Source organism: Acinonyx jubatus, chromosome A2 (assembly GCF_027475565.1).
Source record: "Acinonyx jubatus isolate Ajub_Pintada_27869175 chromosome A2, VMU_Ajub_asm_v1.0, whole genome shotgun sequence".
Lineage (NCBI taxonomy): Eukaryota > Metazoa > Chordata > Mammalia > Carnivora > Felidae > Acinonyx > Acinonyx jubatus.
Window position 1 is genome coordinate 46,666,370 of NC_069383.1, and position 16,846 is coordinate 46,683,215.

At 47.6% G+C, this 16,846-nt stretch overlaps 1 protein-coding gene across 6 annotated transcripts in view; it reads left to right on the top strand.

The window, feature by feature from the left end:
• The window catches only part of NOD1 (nucleotide binding oligomerization domain containing 1), a 77,336-nt gene that overhangs the window by 3,226 nt on the left and 57,264 nt on the right, over window positions 1-16,846 (top strand). Inside the window, exon 2 of one of the 6 annotated variants that reach the window (XM_027075197.2) lies at window positions 14,738-14,873. The exons of the other annotated variants lie outside the window; for them this stretch is intronic. The gene's annotated coding sequence lies outside the window, so the exon portion shown is untranslated. The remainder of the gene's footprint in view (window positions 1-14,737; window positions 14,874-16,846) is intronic. 6 annotated transcript variants of the gene reach the window in all.

Genomic DNA, 16,846 nt, shown 5'->3' on the forward strand with positions numbered 1-16,846 from the left:
CAAAGGCAGTCATAAAAGGAAAATATATAGCAATCCAGGTCTTCTAAAGAAGGAAGAAAGATCTTAGGTACACAACCTAACCTTACACCTTAAAGAGCTGGAAAAAGAACAGCAAATAAAAACCCAAACCAGCAGAAGACAGGAAATAATAAAGATTAGAGCAGAAATTAATGCTATCAAAACCAAAACCAAAACCAAAACCAAAACCAAAACAAAACAGATCAATGAAACCAGAAGCTGGTTCTTTGAAAGAATTAACAAAATTGATAAACCACGAGCCAGTTTGATCATAAAGAAAAAGGAAAGGACCCAAATAAATAAAGTCAAGAATGAAAGAAGAGAGATCACAACCAACACAGCAGAAATAAAAACAATAAGAGAATATTATGAGCAATTATATGCCAATAAAATGGGCAATCTGGAAGAAATGGACAAATTCCTAGAAACATATACACTAGCAAAACTGAAATAGAAACAGACCCATAACCAGTAAACAAATAGAATTAGTAATCAAAAATCTCCCAAAAAAAAACAAGAGTCCAGGGCTAGATGGCTTTCCAGGGGAATTCCACCAAACATTTAGTTAACACCTATTTTCTTGAAGCTGTTTCAAAAAATAGAAATGGAAGGAAAACTTCCAAACTCTTTCTATGAGGCCAGCATTACCTTGATTCCAAAACCAGAGACCCCACTAAAAAGGAGAACTATAGACCGATTTCCCTGATGAACATGGATGCAAAAATCCTCAACAAGATATTAGCCAACCAGATCCAACAATACATTAAAACAATTATTCACCATGACCAAGTGGGATTTATACCTGGGATGGAGGGCTGGTTCAATATCCTCAAAACAGTTAACGTGATTCATCATGTCAATAAAAGAAAGGACAAGAACTGTATGATCCTCTCAATAGATGCAGAGAAAGCATGTGACAAAATACAGCATCCTTTCTTGATAAAAAACCCTCAAGAAAGTAGGGATAGAAGGATCATACCTTGAAATCATAAAAGTCACATATGAACGACCCAATGCTAATATCATCCTCAATGGGGAAAATCAGATCTTTCCTCCTAAGGTCAGGAACAAGACAGGGATGTACACTCTCACCACTGTTATTCAACATAGTATTGGAAGTCTTAGCCTCTGCAATCAGACAACACAAAGAAATAAAAGTCATCCAGACCACCCAGGAGGAGACTCTATATGGAAAACCCAAAAGATTCTGCCAAAAACTGCTAGAACCGATTTATGAATTCAGCAAAGTTGCAGTATATAAAATCAACGCACAGAAATCGGTTGCATTCCTATTCACCAACAATGAAGCAACAGAAAGAGAAATCAAGGAATCAGTCCCATTTACAATTGCACCAAAAACCATAAAATACCTAGGAATAAATCTAACCAAAGAGGTGAAAAATCTATACAATGAAAACTATAGAAAGCTTATGAAAGAAATTGAAGAAGACACAAAAAAATGGAAAAAAGATTCCATGCTCCTAGATAGGAAGAACAAATATTGTTAAAATGTCGATACTACCCAAAGCAATCTACATATTCAGTGCAATCTCTATCAGACTAACACCAGCATTCTTCACAGAGCTAGAACAAACAATCCTAAAATTTGTATGGAACCAGAAATGACCCCGAATAGCCAAAGCAATCTTGAAAAAGAAAACCAAAGCAGGAGGCATCACAATCCCAGGCTTCAAGCTGTACCACAAAGCTGTAATCCTCAAGACAGTATGGTACTGGCACAAAAACAGACACTCAGACCAGTGGAACAGAATAGAGAACCCAGAAATGGACCCACAAACATATGGCCAACTAATCTCTGACAATGCAGGAAAGAATATCCAATGGAATAAAGACAGTCTCTTCAGCAAGTGGTGCTGGGAAAACTCGACAGCGACATGCAGAAGAATGAACCTGGACCACTTTCTTACACCATACACAAAAATAAACTCAAAATGGATGAAAGACCTCAATGTAAGACAGGAAGCCATCAAAATCCTCGAGGAGAAAGCAGGCAAAAACCTCTTTGATCTTGGCCGCAGCAACTTCTTACTCAACACGTCTCTGGAGGCAAGGGAAACAAAAGCAAAAATGAACTATTGGGACCTCATCAAAATAAAAAGCTTCTGCACAGCAAAGGAAACAATCGGCAAAACTAAAAGGCAAGTGACAGAATGGGAGAAGATATTTGCAAATGACATATCAGGTAAAGGATTAGTATCCAAAATCTATAAAGAACTTATCAAACTCAACACCCAAAAAATAAATAATCCAGTGAAGAAATAGGCAAAAGACATGAATACACACTCCTCCGAAGAAGACATCCAGATGGCCAACCGACACATGAAAAGATGCTCAACATCACTCATCATCAGGGAAATACAAATCAAAACCACAATGAGATACCACCTTATACCTGTCAGAATGGCCAACATTAACAACTCAGGCAACAACAGATGTTGGTGAGGATGTGGAGAAAGAGGATCTCTTTTGCATTGTTGGTGGGAATGCAAGCTGGTGCAGCGACTCTGGAAAACAGTATGGAGGTTCCTCAAAAAATTAAAAATAGAACTACCCTACGGCCCAGCAATTGCACTACTACGTATTTATCCAAGGGATACAAGTGTGCTGTTTCAAAGGGACACACGCACCCCCATGTTTATAGCAGCACTATCAATAATAGCCAAAGTATGGAAAGAGCCCAACTGTCCATCGATGGATGAATGGATAAATAAGATGTGGTATAGATATATACAATGGAGTATTTCTCGGCAATCAAAAAGAATGAAATCTTGCCATTTGCAACTACATGGATGGAACTGGAGGGTATTATGCTAAGCGAAATTAGTCAGAGAAAGACAAATATCATGTAACTTCACTCATATGAGGACTTTAAGAGAGAAAACAGATGAACATAAGGGAAGGGAACCAAAAATAATATAAAAACAGGGAGGGAGACAAAACATAAGGGACTCTTAAATGTGGAGAACAAACAGAGGGTTACTGGAGGGGTTGTGGGAGGGGGGATGGGCTAAATGGGTAAGGGGCTTAAGGAATCTACTCCTGAAATCACTGTTGCAACATATGCTAACTAATTTGGATGTAAATTTAAAAAATTAAAAAAAAAAAGTAGGGGGCCGAACAATAACTTTCATGGTTGACACTGTGGCTGAACACTTGGTTGTCACTTCCCCGGTGGCCCCTTTCAGCCAAAAAACAGCAACCATGCTTGGGGCTAGTAGGACACAGGCAATACAATAGCCCTTCTGTCAAGCTCGACAATGTGAACTTGGGGGTCACAAGGTCCGACATGAGTTCTTCTACTTACCTGGCTGCCTGATTCCTCTCCTGGGCTGGGATCTTGTCTCCAAACTTGGAGAGAGGCCAGTAGCCTACCTGTCAAAAAAACTTGATCCTGTGGCTGCAGGATGGCCACCGTGCCTCAGAGTGCTGGCAGCCACAGTCCTGCTCATTAAGGAGGCGGACAAACTGACACTGGGACAAACACTTAATGTTAACGTCCCACACGCGGTCGTGTCCCTCATGAGCACCCGGTGATCTAGTTTTCTCTCCAATTCTCGGCTGGCACAATATCAAGGCCTTCTCTATGAAAACCCAAGGGTCACTCTTGAAACAGTAAGAACACCAAACCCAGCCACCTTCCTTCCCACGGAGGAGGGAGAACCCGACCATGACTGTTCCCAAGTAGTGGATAAAGTCTAAGCCAGCCGCCTGGACCTCTAACACCAGGCTATAACAAGCCCAGAGATCACCCTGTTCAGTGATGGGAGCGGCTATTTACAAGAGGGCAGCCGTAGAGCAGGATATGCAGTAACCACAACCACCGAAGTTCTGGAAGCCAAGGCCTTGCCGGAAGGATGGTCGGCACAACTAGCTGAACTGTAAGCCTTAACCTGAGCCTTCATCCTTAGCAAAGGTAAACGAGTTACCATCTACACTGATTCCCGTTATGCCTTCGCTACTGTGCATGTACATGGGGCCATCTATAAAGAAAAAGGCCTCCTTACTGCTGCAGGGAACACTATCAAAAATACTAAATACTAAAGCTTCTTGAGGCTGTATGGCTGCCAGACAAGGTAGCTATCCTACACTGTAAGGGACATCAGAAAGGAGACAACCCCAGATCTCAAGGAAATCACCTGGCTGACAAAACAGTGAGCGTGGCCGCCTGTGGTGACCCAGGCGAAGCTCCTACCTACACTATGACTCTCGCACCCCAGAGGGAAGTCTCCCCACCCCTGTATACAAACGAGAAGAAAAGTTGGGCCTCGACAGAAAGAGGCACACTAAACAAAGAGGGATGGTGGGTCATGCCAAATGGGCACATCTTTGTCCCGTCATCTATGGGAAGACACCTAGTGAAGGAGTATCACCAGCTCAGGCACCAAGGAAAAACTGCTCTAGAGGCCCTCCTCAAAAAAGACCTACTGTATCAGCCAGCTGCCAGCATTATGCCGAGCTGTCCGTGAACAATGTGTAACGTGTGCCAAAAACAATGCTCGGTCTGCCCCTCGGCCCCCGCCTGGCCCACAAAGGATGGGGGCCGCCCCTTTTGAAGACTTAGAGGTGGACTTTACCGACATACAACCAAATAAAGGGTTCAGGTACTTGCTTGTAATAATCTGCACATATTCAGGATGGGTCGAAGCATTCCCGACCAGAACGGAACGAAGTCGCGAGGTGGCCAAAGCTCTTCTACGGGAGATTGTGCCTCGGTTTGGCCTACCCTTAACCATACACAGTGATAAGGGACCTGCATTTGTGGCAGACATTATACAAACCCTGACAAAGTCCCTCAACATTACCTGGAAACTGCACACCTGCTTACTGACCCCAGAGCTCAGGGAAAGTAGAGCAGATGAATCGCACCCTCCAAGGAAACCCTGGCTAAGTTCCACCAAGAGACTAATCTCCCATGGCCAGATTTTCTACCACTGGCCCTCTTGTGTGCCCGATGCACGCCTGGGGCACTAGGATTCTCCCCTTTCGAGTTATTATATGGGCGACCCCTGCCCCATGTTTAAAAAAACTCCCAGGAGACCTACACCAGACTGAAGACAAGGGAATAAGAGAACAGCTCCAGACCTCGGGGGCAGTCCTAAACAAGTTATAGAGATACACCATAGAGAGGGCCCCAACTTCCTTAGGGACCCCCGTTCACCCCTTTCTGCCAGAAGACTCTGTATGGGTCAAAGATTGAAAGAGGGAACGTCTTAAACCATGGTGGACTGGGCCTCATACTGTTATTCTAACAACTCCTGCAGCCCTTAAAGTTTCCGGTATCACCCCTTGGGTCCATCACTCCAGAGTTAAGAAGGCCAACTCAGAAGAACCCACAACCTGGCGAAGTGATCCAGATCCAGTCAACCTGCTTAAACTGACCCTCAAAAGGGAAACTGGCCCCTGAGACCTCCAGCCCTGCTCCAGCCACAGCCCAGAAGCTGGCTGGCCTGTACACGGCAGAAGCTTGAGAAATCAACCCATGGACCAAGCCCAGGGGTTCAGATGCAACTCTGCCAGCCCTTGCCCCTTACTGGTGTCATAGCCCTGATCTTACTTCTTACTGTTGGGCTGATAGAGACTGCATCAACAAGCTAGACATGGGACAAAAGATGCATGCTGGGCCTCACATACCTCCTCTGGATGGGAAGATTATTAAGTATTGCCTGTATACTATGATAACGTCTCTCACCCTCACAACTGCCGCTTACCCACTTTGCCCCCAGGATTGTTATATGACAATAAGGGGGTCAAGGGCATTCAGCACCTTCACCTCCCTCCACAAAGATTGCTACCAGGGAGAAACACCCACTCTCTGTCGGTCACCCAGTGCCCCAAGGGCTAAGTATTGGACCGTAGAGATAACCCAAAATATCAGGAACCCATGTCACAACAAGGGCCTCCAGAGAGGGAAGCGAGCTTGCTACAGTTACCTTCCTCAGTGGGGGATCTCGGATGGGGGAGGGGTGCAAGACAGGGCCCTTCAAAAAGTTATAAAGGATAGCCAGGATGGGGTAATACAAGCCGTAAAGGCAACCGCTCCCTGGGCAGCCTACCAGGGTTTGAACCTTTCAGCCCTCAATCAGATGCTTACCAATTCCCCACTCCAGCCTTGGGCCAACACTACAAGTCCTCCATAAAATACATAATCACATCCAAACCTGTTGGATGTGCTTGCCCCTCAGCCGGAGGGCTCACTTAGCCACTCCCATCCCTTTGACCTGGGAAGCTCCTGAAAATCTCAAAACCAACACCTCTGTCTTAATTGGACCCCTGGCCACTGGGGTCCGTCTCACAAATACCGACAATCTAACCTGTACAGTCCCTGGAGGTATGAATGGTACCTCTCTATGTGCAAAAAATATAACCTTAAAGAAGAAGGTTATATTTGAACCCTATGTTCAACCCCTGGAGTGTTCTATCTGTGTTCTAATTTGGCCTACCAATGCTTAGAAGCCAACTGGACTCAGATATGTTATTCCGTCTTCCTAACCCCAGAGGTATCCGTATACACTGAAGATCAGTTCCTAACAGCCTTCAGCCCCAAGTGCCTGGCTAAACAGGCAATCCTGCTACCCGTTCTGATAGGAGCAGGAATTGCGACAGGAATAGGAACCAGAATTGGGGGCATAGGTTCATCCGTAGGACTATACCATAGACTATCTCAAGAGATAAATGAAGACATGGAACAGGTGGCAGATTCTCTGGTAACCTTACAAAGCCAAATAAACTCTCTGGCGGCAGTGACCCTCCAAAATCGGCAAGTCCCTCCACCTCGTCACTTCAGAAAAAAAGAGGGATCTGCATCTTTCTGGGGGAGGAATGTTGCTATTTCGTAAACCAATCAGGAACAGTTACAACTAAGGTTAAGGAACTCAAAAAAAAAAAAAAAATCAACGTAGACAACAGGAAAGTATCAATCAATAAGAAGGATGGAATCTCACAGATTGGGCATCCTGGCTTCCTGCCCTGGAGGGGCCCCTCCTCTCCATAATTTTACTTGTATCCATCGGGCCCTGTATACTGTATGCCGTGGTACATTTTATTGAAAACACTGTTGCTTGCCAAACTACTACACGTATCTTAGCCTTCCGAGAGTACCAACCTGTAAAACTGAAAGGTGATGACTGCTAAAAGTTTTTTTAAAAGGCATCAAAGCGGGGGGAAATGTTGGAGAAGTGAATAAAGTACGCCAAAGATGGCCGATGGGGCTAAAACAAGCTCTGGTCTCTGGCTTAGAGACCCCTCTTCCGGGTTCTTCTTGCCCTGTTTGTCGCGCACGCGCTCGAAAACCCGCCACGAATACGGAAGCTGACAGCTATAAATTGCCCTTCCCACTTCCATTTGGGGCTCAGATCTTTGGAGAAACGGTCTCCTCTGGGCCCGCCGGTGCTAAATAAATCTCCAATCCACCAAGATCTCCGAGTGCTGCTTGGTTTCTCCGCCAGCGTTCCAGCCTGGTTCCGTAACAGAGGAGCTACAGGTGAAATGAGTCGGAAAAGTGCAGACAGTTTGAGGAATGCAGAGAAAGTTCAGAGGGACGAACTTGAGCATCTGCAGAATCACTGATTCCCTCCTTAGGGTGTCTCAATCCTGCCTGCACCTTAGAATCGCCTGGGCACTTTTAAAATGCAGCTGCCCTGGCCCCATCCCAGACCCATTACATCAGAATCCCTGGGGCTGGGACCCAGTCCTCGATAGCGTTTAAACTCCCCAGGTGATTCCAATGTGCAGCCAGGGTTGGGAGCCAATGACGGAAGAAAGCGTGGCTGCTGAGGAAGGTGGGAAGGCACACAGGGGTCTTGATGGAGTCCAGCTGCAGACGGATCCCTCGGCACCCAGTGTCCTGTGTGGTCCTGGGGGCCTGGCGGCGGGCTTCCCTCAGGCTTTGTGAGCCACCAAAAGGGGAACGAGACTATGCTTGGCAGGGCGAATAGTGTATTGAAGAGACCCTCTTATGTTCGTCAGTCTTTGGGCACATTGTGAAAAACAGAAGGCGTGCCTGGTTACGATCCCCGCTTGACTCTGCATCTGGGAAATTGCTCCATTGTTGCCTTGGAAATGAAGTTGGGGGAAACCAGGAAATCCGCGGCCTCCGCGACTTCTGGGTGATTTAAGGATGAGGCCGGGTGTTGCCACAGGGTTGGGTTTGTCCGTCCTTCCAAAAGCCCCCGTCTGGGTGCTATCATGTCCAGGGCGGGGTGCCTCTCCTGTGGATTTCTGAGAGGAGTGGATTTCACTGGATGGACCCTTCCTCACCGTGGGGGCGATGTTGGTGGCAAGTAGCTGTAATCCCAGAAGCAGCGCCATTGGGCAAGACGCACGGTTCTACCCCACGTGCGGGGCGGCTTTAACAGGTGGGTTGAAAACAAACAACAGCCTAGAGGTAGAAGAAGGGCCTTCCAAAGATTTTAAGAAGAGTACATTTAATTTTTGTGGAATGGAGAAGTAAGTTCAGAGTTTCGGACTCCCAACAAACCTGGGCCCAAATTCAGTTTCTGTCGCTTCTATGAGATGTGACCATAGGGAAGTTACCTGAAAACTGGGGGTAAAAATAACAGCTGTGTGAGGACTCTTACAGTTAAGCGAGATAGTGAGTAGCAAATGCCTGGCAGGGCAGGTGACGTATGGCAGGTGCTCTGTGAGTGGTGGTCATGAGGCACAGTGGCAGTGCTTTGTGTCTCACAGCTGTCACTGCTGTTTACTTGACACAGCCGTGAAGTGGGGGGTGGGGTGTTTGTGTAGAAACTGTCTCCCTCCACGCTCCATTCCCCTGCTCTTGTCTGGCCCTGCTAAAGGAAAGGCTTCTTTCCTCTTGGGCCTCTGGGTGCTTTGAGGTCTGGAATTTCAAGCCACTGGTTCCCTCCACCCCCTTCCCCCAGGGTTTATTGATGGGTCTGGAATACAGCTTTACTGCATGTGACAGGAATGAATTTCTTGCCAAAAAAAAAAAAAAAAAAAAAAAAAAGCAGCCCTTAATCCTAAGACTTCTCCATCCCGCTGCCACCTCTATGAAAAATGGGCTCCTAAGAAAGCTGTGCTGTCTGTAGGGTCTCAGAATTGATGTGGGCACACACACGTGGCTCTCCTCCTGGCAGCCTGCCCAGACTATACCTAGGCTGCTTCTGTTCTGCCTCTGCCTCTTGGCTTGGGGACAACGCATCGTTCTTCAGTGACCAAGAACAGTCAGGAATTTGGGGAAGGGGAACCCAGATCCTACAGCTGTCGATGCTGCATCCCAGATGAACCTCTCACCCTGGGGCCCGCTGTGTGTGCCCCTGACGATCGCTTGTAGTGACGATAGCACTGTTTGGACTGGACAATTGCATTCGGCCCAGTGATGTCATGTGAAAACTAGGATCAAGTGTTTTTGCCGTATATGTGCAATCGCTGACTTTTGCTTACGTGAGACTATCGAATTCATGTCCCTTTTTAGCCGGAGAGTTCACTATTTCTTCCAACCCTTAAGACATAAGCCTGGGACTTGAGGTTTACGTTACCAGTTGACTTTACGGCTCTCTTTTTTGGGACGACTTTAGGCAAGATGAAATTAGAAAAGCTAAAATTTGTACTTGTGCTGAGTTTTTGTCATGCAGAAGCTGTAGATATTTTGCACGTTTCTAGAAGCCCTGTTTCCTTTTACCGCCTGGGCAACGTCAATTGTGTTCCACCCGCAGGGCCTCTTTCCATCCATCCACAAAGTCTCAACTTTTGTTTTGAGGAAAAGTCTTTGGTGCATCAGATAATGCTCATTGAGGGCAAGTGTTTTTTCCACACTTGCCTGTTGTAGTAAGAAATGAGTAGTCCCTGCCATTTCAGTTAATTTATGGTTTTTACCCAGTGCCGTTAAGTGTGTCGAAGCCAGACTTCCTGGCTTGAATTTTTATCCCTGCGTTTTATCTAGAACTGCTGCAGACCAAACTGTGGGCAGAGATCACTTTGCGGAGTTGGCCAAGCCAAGCTCACCACCACCCCTGCCTTCGTCATCCCCCCGCCCCCGCCCCAGCCTCTGGAGCCATTGTGTCAGGCAGGCCTGGGCGCGGTCACTCTGAGGGCGTCCTGGCCTCTGCTGGGGCACAGTGCCCTAACAAGGGGCTGCTCTAAAGCCAGCAAGGCAGTTTTGTACTGCACTTTGTTAAAAACGGAAGGTAGCCTAGTAAACTGCCACTTTGGAATTTGTTTCACAACTATAGTTTCAAGTATTAATAAATAGGTCAACATAAGGGCCCAGGTAATTGCCAAGTGAGCACCAGATTAGCACAGATTAGTAGGTCGGTATTTTAATAAAACATGAAAAGTCGCCACTGTTCTGTTTGTTTCAGGATGTTGGTAGTTGGCCTCTTTACGTGTCTTCACCTAAGGGAAGAAAAGAGTTGGGAGGACATAGAGTTTTTCAGAGGCACACGCAACTGGGTAGGACAGTCATGCGTTGCTAGGGAAAACCCTTCCATGGCAGGTGATGACTAACTTGAGAAAATATCTGTGGTGTTCTAATTCCCGAAAGATTAAAGCCAGATGGCTAAGAACTTCCCATACTCCGTTTTAACACATTCCCCAATTGCTATCTATGACCACAAACCAAACCTTCTAGAAGGAACTTGGTGGAAAGCTAGGCTGTTCTTTGGGGATATCCTTATTTCTTACAGTTCATGACAGCAGGCTCCTTCATTGGGATGGAGCCACTCATGGACCCCGTTTAACAAGGAGGTGTTTTACATTTAATATAAATTCAGGGACATCCATGGTTTCAAGTGGACACATGAGATCTGTAACAAATACAGACAGGCAGGATGTAAATGAAAGAAACTGGTTTTGGGGTCAGAATTGAACTCAAGCTCCTACTTTGTTCTTTAACTGTGTGAGCTCGCCAAGATACTTAACCTCTTCACCCTGTGTCCTCCTTTGTCAAGTAGTTATAAGAATTCTTTCTTTACCGAGTGGTTTTGCGTATTTGATGAGGTAATTGATATAAGCCACCTGGCTTTCAGGAAATGCCAATTATTGTGATAATGATTACGCAGATACTGGGGTCAGAGTGCTGGTCTTGCCACCCCTTGAGCTATGTGGCTTTGGCTAACGTACTTAACAGTCGTGAGTCTCAGTTTTTGTATCTGCAAAATGGGGATGGATAACTCTACCTTATGTGGAAGCATTGGTTTGAGGCTTGATGGAATGAAATGATGATGCGTCTGATCTGAAAGACCCTAAATAATAGCAAACACTTACATAGATTTGACTGTGTGTAGCCCTGGTCTAAAGGTTTTAGGGTTTGGGGATTTGGTGGTGGTGGTGGTGGTGGTGCCTTTTTTTTTTTTTTTAGCGCATTTAATCTTCCCAACAGCCCTCTGTGCTGGTTATCCCATTTTACGGATGAGACAACCCAAGCTCAGTGAGATGAAAGAACTCGTCCAAAGTGAACAAATAGTAAAGGCTGCACCCAGGATTTGAAGCGGAACCCTGTTATCAACCACTGAAGCTGCACTCTGTGGGTGCCCCTGCCTCTGCTCACCTCCCCCACTTCCCCATGCCTGCCTTCTGTAATTGGCCAGCAGACGTGCTTCTGCTCTTTGAAGACCCGTATTTCTGGACACGGGGGCCCCAGTGGCCAAAGAACTGCCTGCTTATAAAGGGGGACTTCCCCCCCCGCCCCTGCCTCAACCCCAGACTTGCAGCTTTTAAGCCTCAACAGTTGCTTCCACTGGCTGATCTAACATCCCCTGGGTGTGGTGGGGCTGGGGGAGCCCTGATATTCCTATTGACTGATGTTTTTAGAGTGGGTTATGATGTTTATTTGAGAGAAATGTCCTCTCAGTGCACTGAGACAGTTAGCCTGGGTGTAATAAAACCTACCTTCACCCAGACAGGTGTGCGGAAAGAGCAGGCCTGGAAGTTCCAGGTGGGGCTGCGCTGGGCACAGTGTTCAAACAGCATGCCATCGAAAGTGAAGTGCCTGGTCCAAGGTGATTGCCTTTTCACAAATTCCTTCCTCCCCGTCCCTCTTCTTTACACCCCAGGAGCTTTTGCCTCTTCTGGAGATCTAGCAATCTTCCAGGAGACCCGAGCCAGTGGAACACGGGCCCAGATACGCACATTCTGCATTGAGTGAATGGAGGATGCTTCAGCCTTTCAGATAATGAGGTGGCGATTGTTTTTCTGGGAAAACAGAAAGTGTGGAGTGCTTTGCTGGCTCCCCAGTCTGGTGTTGAGGGCTGTTAGAAAGCTGTTTGTAGCGCCTGGTTCCTCCTGGCTCGCTGGAGATTCAATTCTTCAACACATTAATTCAACAAATATTATCGGAAGGCCTTGCTAGTGCCAGGAGTCTATCTGTATCACTGGGATACAGCAGTGAATGAACTGGACCCAGCATCTGGCCAAATGGAGTTTGCAGGATCCTGGAGGAGGAAGGGGTGCAACACACAACAAACACATAGTTTGAAACTGTGGTAAGCGCCGTAAGTGAAAACAACGGTATGCCATGAGACAGACCATCAGAGCCGCACCAGGATTAAGGCAGTCTGAGATATGCTTTTCCAAGAATGAGCCTTTTCAACTAGAACTTGGGATGAGAAGGAGTTGGAGCAGCCAAACGCAGGGAACAGCATGTTTGAAGGCTCAGCGGCGGGAAGGCACCGGCTGTGTTGGGGAATGTGCCGAGAGAGCTAAAGAATGAACCAAACTCAGGCCAAGCCCAGCTTCCTGGGCTGGGAAGGATTTGGAAATTTATTCTAAAAGGCTGTGGGGTGGGGCTTCAGGAGATCCCTACCCCCCATCCCAACCCCTGCTTTTTCTGTTAGTAATGAACAAGAAAAAGATAGTTAACCCCTATTTATTAAGCTTTATAAACCTCGTCTTAATGTGTGAGACAATTCTGGAGACGGAAATTTCGGTTTTCAGTTTCTAAATGAAACAGCTGAAGCCCATAATAAAGTAAAAAATGGCAGAATCAGACATCGGAGCCTGACCCACCTAACCACAGCACTGGCTCCGTGGTTCTCTGGGGCAGATGTGTAAACGTGTTCGAGCCTCCTAGGTGCCAGGATCCCTCAGCAGGAGCCTCGGTGGATGGAGGTGGGTGGATCAGTCCTTTCTGGCTCCTTGGAAACAGGAACCAAAGGACCTAATGAGCAGAGGCAGGGTGGGAGTGTGGGTATCAGACTGTCAGGATCTGCAGGTACCAAATCCTGGGAACCCTGCCTCCCTGGCCAAGGGAAGGGACATCGGATAGTTTTTCATACGAGTCTGCTCTCGTCTGGCATTGCCCAAAAGCCCTGAAAGAGGTGCTTTCTCCGCCCTGTTCGTTAGCTGGGGGAATGGCATACCTTTAAAAGGCACAGGGTTTGGAAAAAAACCAAATTCTTTATTTGGAGCTTTCACGTCATAGGAAAAGCCTCCAAACCGTAAGGGGGCTGAGACCTCACCATGGCATGCCAGCTTGCTTTGGGGGGTCTACACTGCCCTCTTTCTCCATACTTCTGTGATGTTGTCATGAGGTGACAGAGTCGGAGGTGATGTGTTTTGGCTAGTGGGAGGCCTGCTCCCTACCACAGGACCACACTGGCTGAGGGCTCTGGAGGGCCCAGGCCCAGGGTGGTGCTGCCGCTGGGGGAACTCAGCATCTTCTCAACCTCTCAGCACCCCTCAGGGTCACCCTACTCACGTCCCAGATACCCTGCAGCCGAGCTCCTGGGTAGACTTGGGTCCCACGTGGTTCTGACTGTGGCATCATGTTCAAGTGGGGTGAATAAAACTCTCCAGCTAAGTGTTTTGGCCAGCAGTCAGCAGTGTTTATTTACTCAAGGTCAAGTTTCAACTCAAGCCTCTGAAGTGACTAACTTATTCTGTTCTGGTGGAACGCCTTTCCTTTGAGCAACCCCAGACATTCTCTGTGTTGGTTCTCAGTGCCACCCCCAGATGTCCCAGACCTGTTGCTTCTGGAGCACTTCCTTCCGCCTAAGTGCTTAAACCCGCTTACAGAGTTCCAGATCTGAGTTTCTGATTCAAGCGTCTCTTGTCTTCAGTCTTCTTTCCTTATTGAGGTACTTTTATTTACTGGCCCCTCAGAGGTGGATCCCAGGCAGGGTGTTTTTGAAACTTCGTTTTTCAAAGCCTGGATGACACCAGGAAAATGTCACTCAATAATTGCATGTCAGCCCCCATAAGGCACCATGGCAGGAGAGGGGGTGGGGTGGGGCACTGTCACAAAGCACAAGTGATTTTGTCCTGGGTGCATGGATAGACAATGTCCTAGAAGTTGAGAGCTGGGCTCTGGTTGGCCTTTTCAACGCAGCAGCTGATATAAATGCCTTAGAGCAATAGAAAATACTCGTGCCCTCAGATTTGAATTTATCCACCAATCACCTTAGCAAGCAACTTCCCCTAAGTATTCGCATATTCATTCAGTGCACAGTAAGGAAGCCCCTGCCCTAAGCAGTGTGTTGTGCCAGATTCATTCACTCCACAACTTTTTTAAGCATTTATTTTTGAGAGAGAGGGAGAGAGAGAATCCCAAGCAGACTCCGCACTGTCAGCACAGAGCCTGACGCGGGGCTCGAACTCACAAACGGTGAGATCGTGACCCGAGCCGAAGTCGGACGCTCAACCAGCTGAGCCACCCAGGCGCCCCTCAGTAATTTTTTTTTTATCTCGCATCCTCTGTGTTCTAGAGTGCAGTGACTAACCAGATAGGCCTCTTCACTCGCAGTCAAATGCTGGACCTCAAGGATGAACGGGGCAGAAATCTGCCTTCTCCATCATGGTCTGTGCCTGCAGCGTGACCCGCGCTGCCCTAACCACCGCGTGTGTATGAACTCATCAAACCCTCGCGGCAATCTTAGGAGGTAGGCGCTAATCTTGTCTGCGTTTTCTAGGGAAGAACACTGAAGCACAGAGGGGGGGTGTGGTGTCATTTGTCCAAATCACACCGCTATGATTGGAATCGGGTAACCTGGTGTTAGAGTCTTGCTTGGCCCTTGATGGCCACCATCAATCAGCACAAAGGGAGAAGTTAAGAAGGGAGAACGTGAAGTACCTTGTCCTCTGAGAGAAGCGGGAGTTCCCAGCGGGGAGACAGGGGCCGAGGGGAAGAACAAGGTGTCTGCCCATTGCTACTTGGGGGGAGGGTGTATGCTTCCGCCCACCCAGGCAGCTATTCTAATCACAAGGAAGCAAAAGAAGCCTTTGCCTCAGGGCCAGGAGGCCTGGCTTCTAGTTCTGGTTGATCCATACTGCCCAGGGCCTCGGTTTCCTCACCTCGAAAATGGGAGCCTTGGACAACATTCTGTTCCACTCAAGAAGTTCAGGGTTCCAGGGGCGCCTGGGTGGCTCAGTCAGTTAAGTGCCGACTCCAGTTCAGGTCATGATCTCCTGGTTTGTGGGTTCGAGCCCCATGTTGGGCTCTGTGGTGGCAGCTCGGAGCCTGGAGCCTGCTTCGGATTCTGTGTCTCCCTCTCTCTCTGCCCCTCTCCCACTCATGCTCTGTCTTTCAAAAATAAATGATAAAAAAAAAAAAAAAAAAAAGCCCCAGGGTCCCAGCAGAGAAGCAAGGGGCTGGTTCTGCATACATTATATGCAGTGTTTCTCAACCAGGAGGCTTGACTCTGAGCCATGTGGAGTCAGAAGTGGGACTTCCCAGAAGGCTCCGCGACAGGAGGTCTGCATTCTGTCAGCTTCCATCCCCTCCCAAGGGCTTACATCAGCTGGGGCAGCATTCCTTCCTTTGTAGGCAGGGTGGCTGGCTGCGTCTGCATCTGGAGTTCTGTGGCACTTGCCCAAGAAAGCAAGATAGAAAAGAAAAGGAAGCTAGATGGAAGGAGAGGGGGCGGGGGCAGTGGCACAGAAGAGAGATGATGGGAGATCGACTTCTGTATCTGCTTGGAAATTCTGAGGGATTAAGGGCTTTCAGATACTTAAAGCGAACGAGTGTTAATGGAGTTTAAAAGCTTCAAATAATAAACTGTAGCCTCACCCATCTGCTACGTTTTCTCCAGAGGAAACTGTCAATCGTTTTCCGGCATGGCAGAGGCATACAGGAGTGGGCTTGTGTCCCAGGATAAGAAATTGAAAACAAAGTAAGAAAAATTAATAGGAACAACAACAACAACCAGCCCATGAGAGCGAGAGAAAGAGTTCTATGTAGGCCCATTAAAGAATGGCAGTTTGCATTTGTCTAATGTCAGAAGCCTGGGAGCATAACTGAGCTAATGTTTTTGTGGATTACGCAGCAGGGAAAGTGGAGCCAGTGTGAGTCGCCCCATTGTGTGTGTTCTCTGCCCAGCACTGCCAATACTGTGTAAACATATGCTAGGCACTCGCTTTCTGTGAGCTTGCTGTTGGGATGGGTTAGTCCACCCACCCCGTGGTTGGGCACCTTGAAGAACGGTGGGGCCATGCTCTTCGAATCCTCACTCCAGGGGCGCCTGGGTGGCTCAGTCGGTTAAGCGGCCGACTTCGGCTCAGGTCATGATCTCGTGGTCCGTGAGTTCGAGCCCCGCCTCGGGCCCTGTGCTGACAGCTCAGAGCCCGGAGCCTGTTTCGGATTCTGTGTCTCCCTGTCTCTGACCCTCCCCCGTTCATGCTCTGTCTCCCTCTGTCTCAAAAATAAATAAAACGTTAAAAAAAATAATAAAAAATAAAAAAAATCCTCACTCCAGCCAGTCCACGTCAATAAACACAGTATAATTATCATCGTCATTTTAAGACTGGTCTGAGGAGGCTGTGGGTCCTATTCACCAAAATGAATCTTCTTCAAGAGAGGAGAAATTTCCTTGAGGAGACTGCAGGTGTAATCGTCGACCCTCATGGGCGTGTGTGG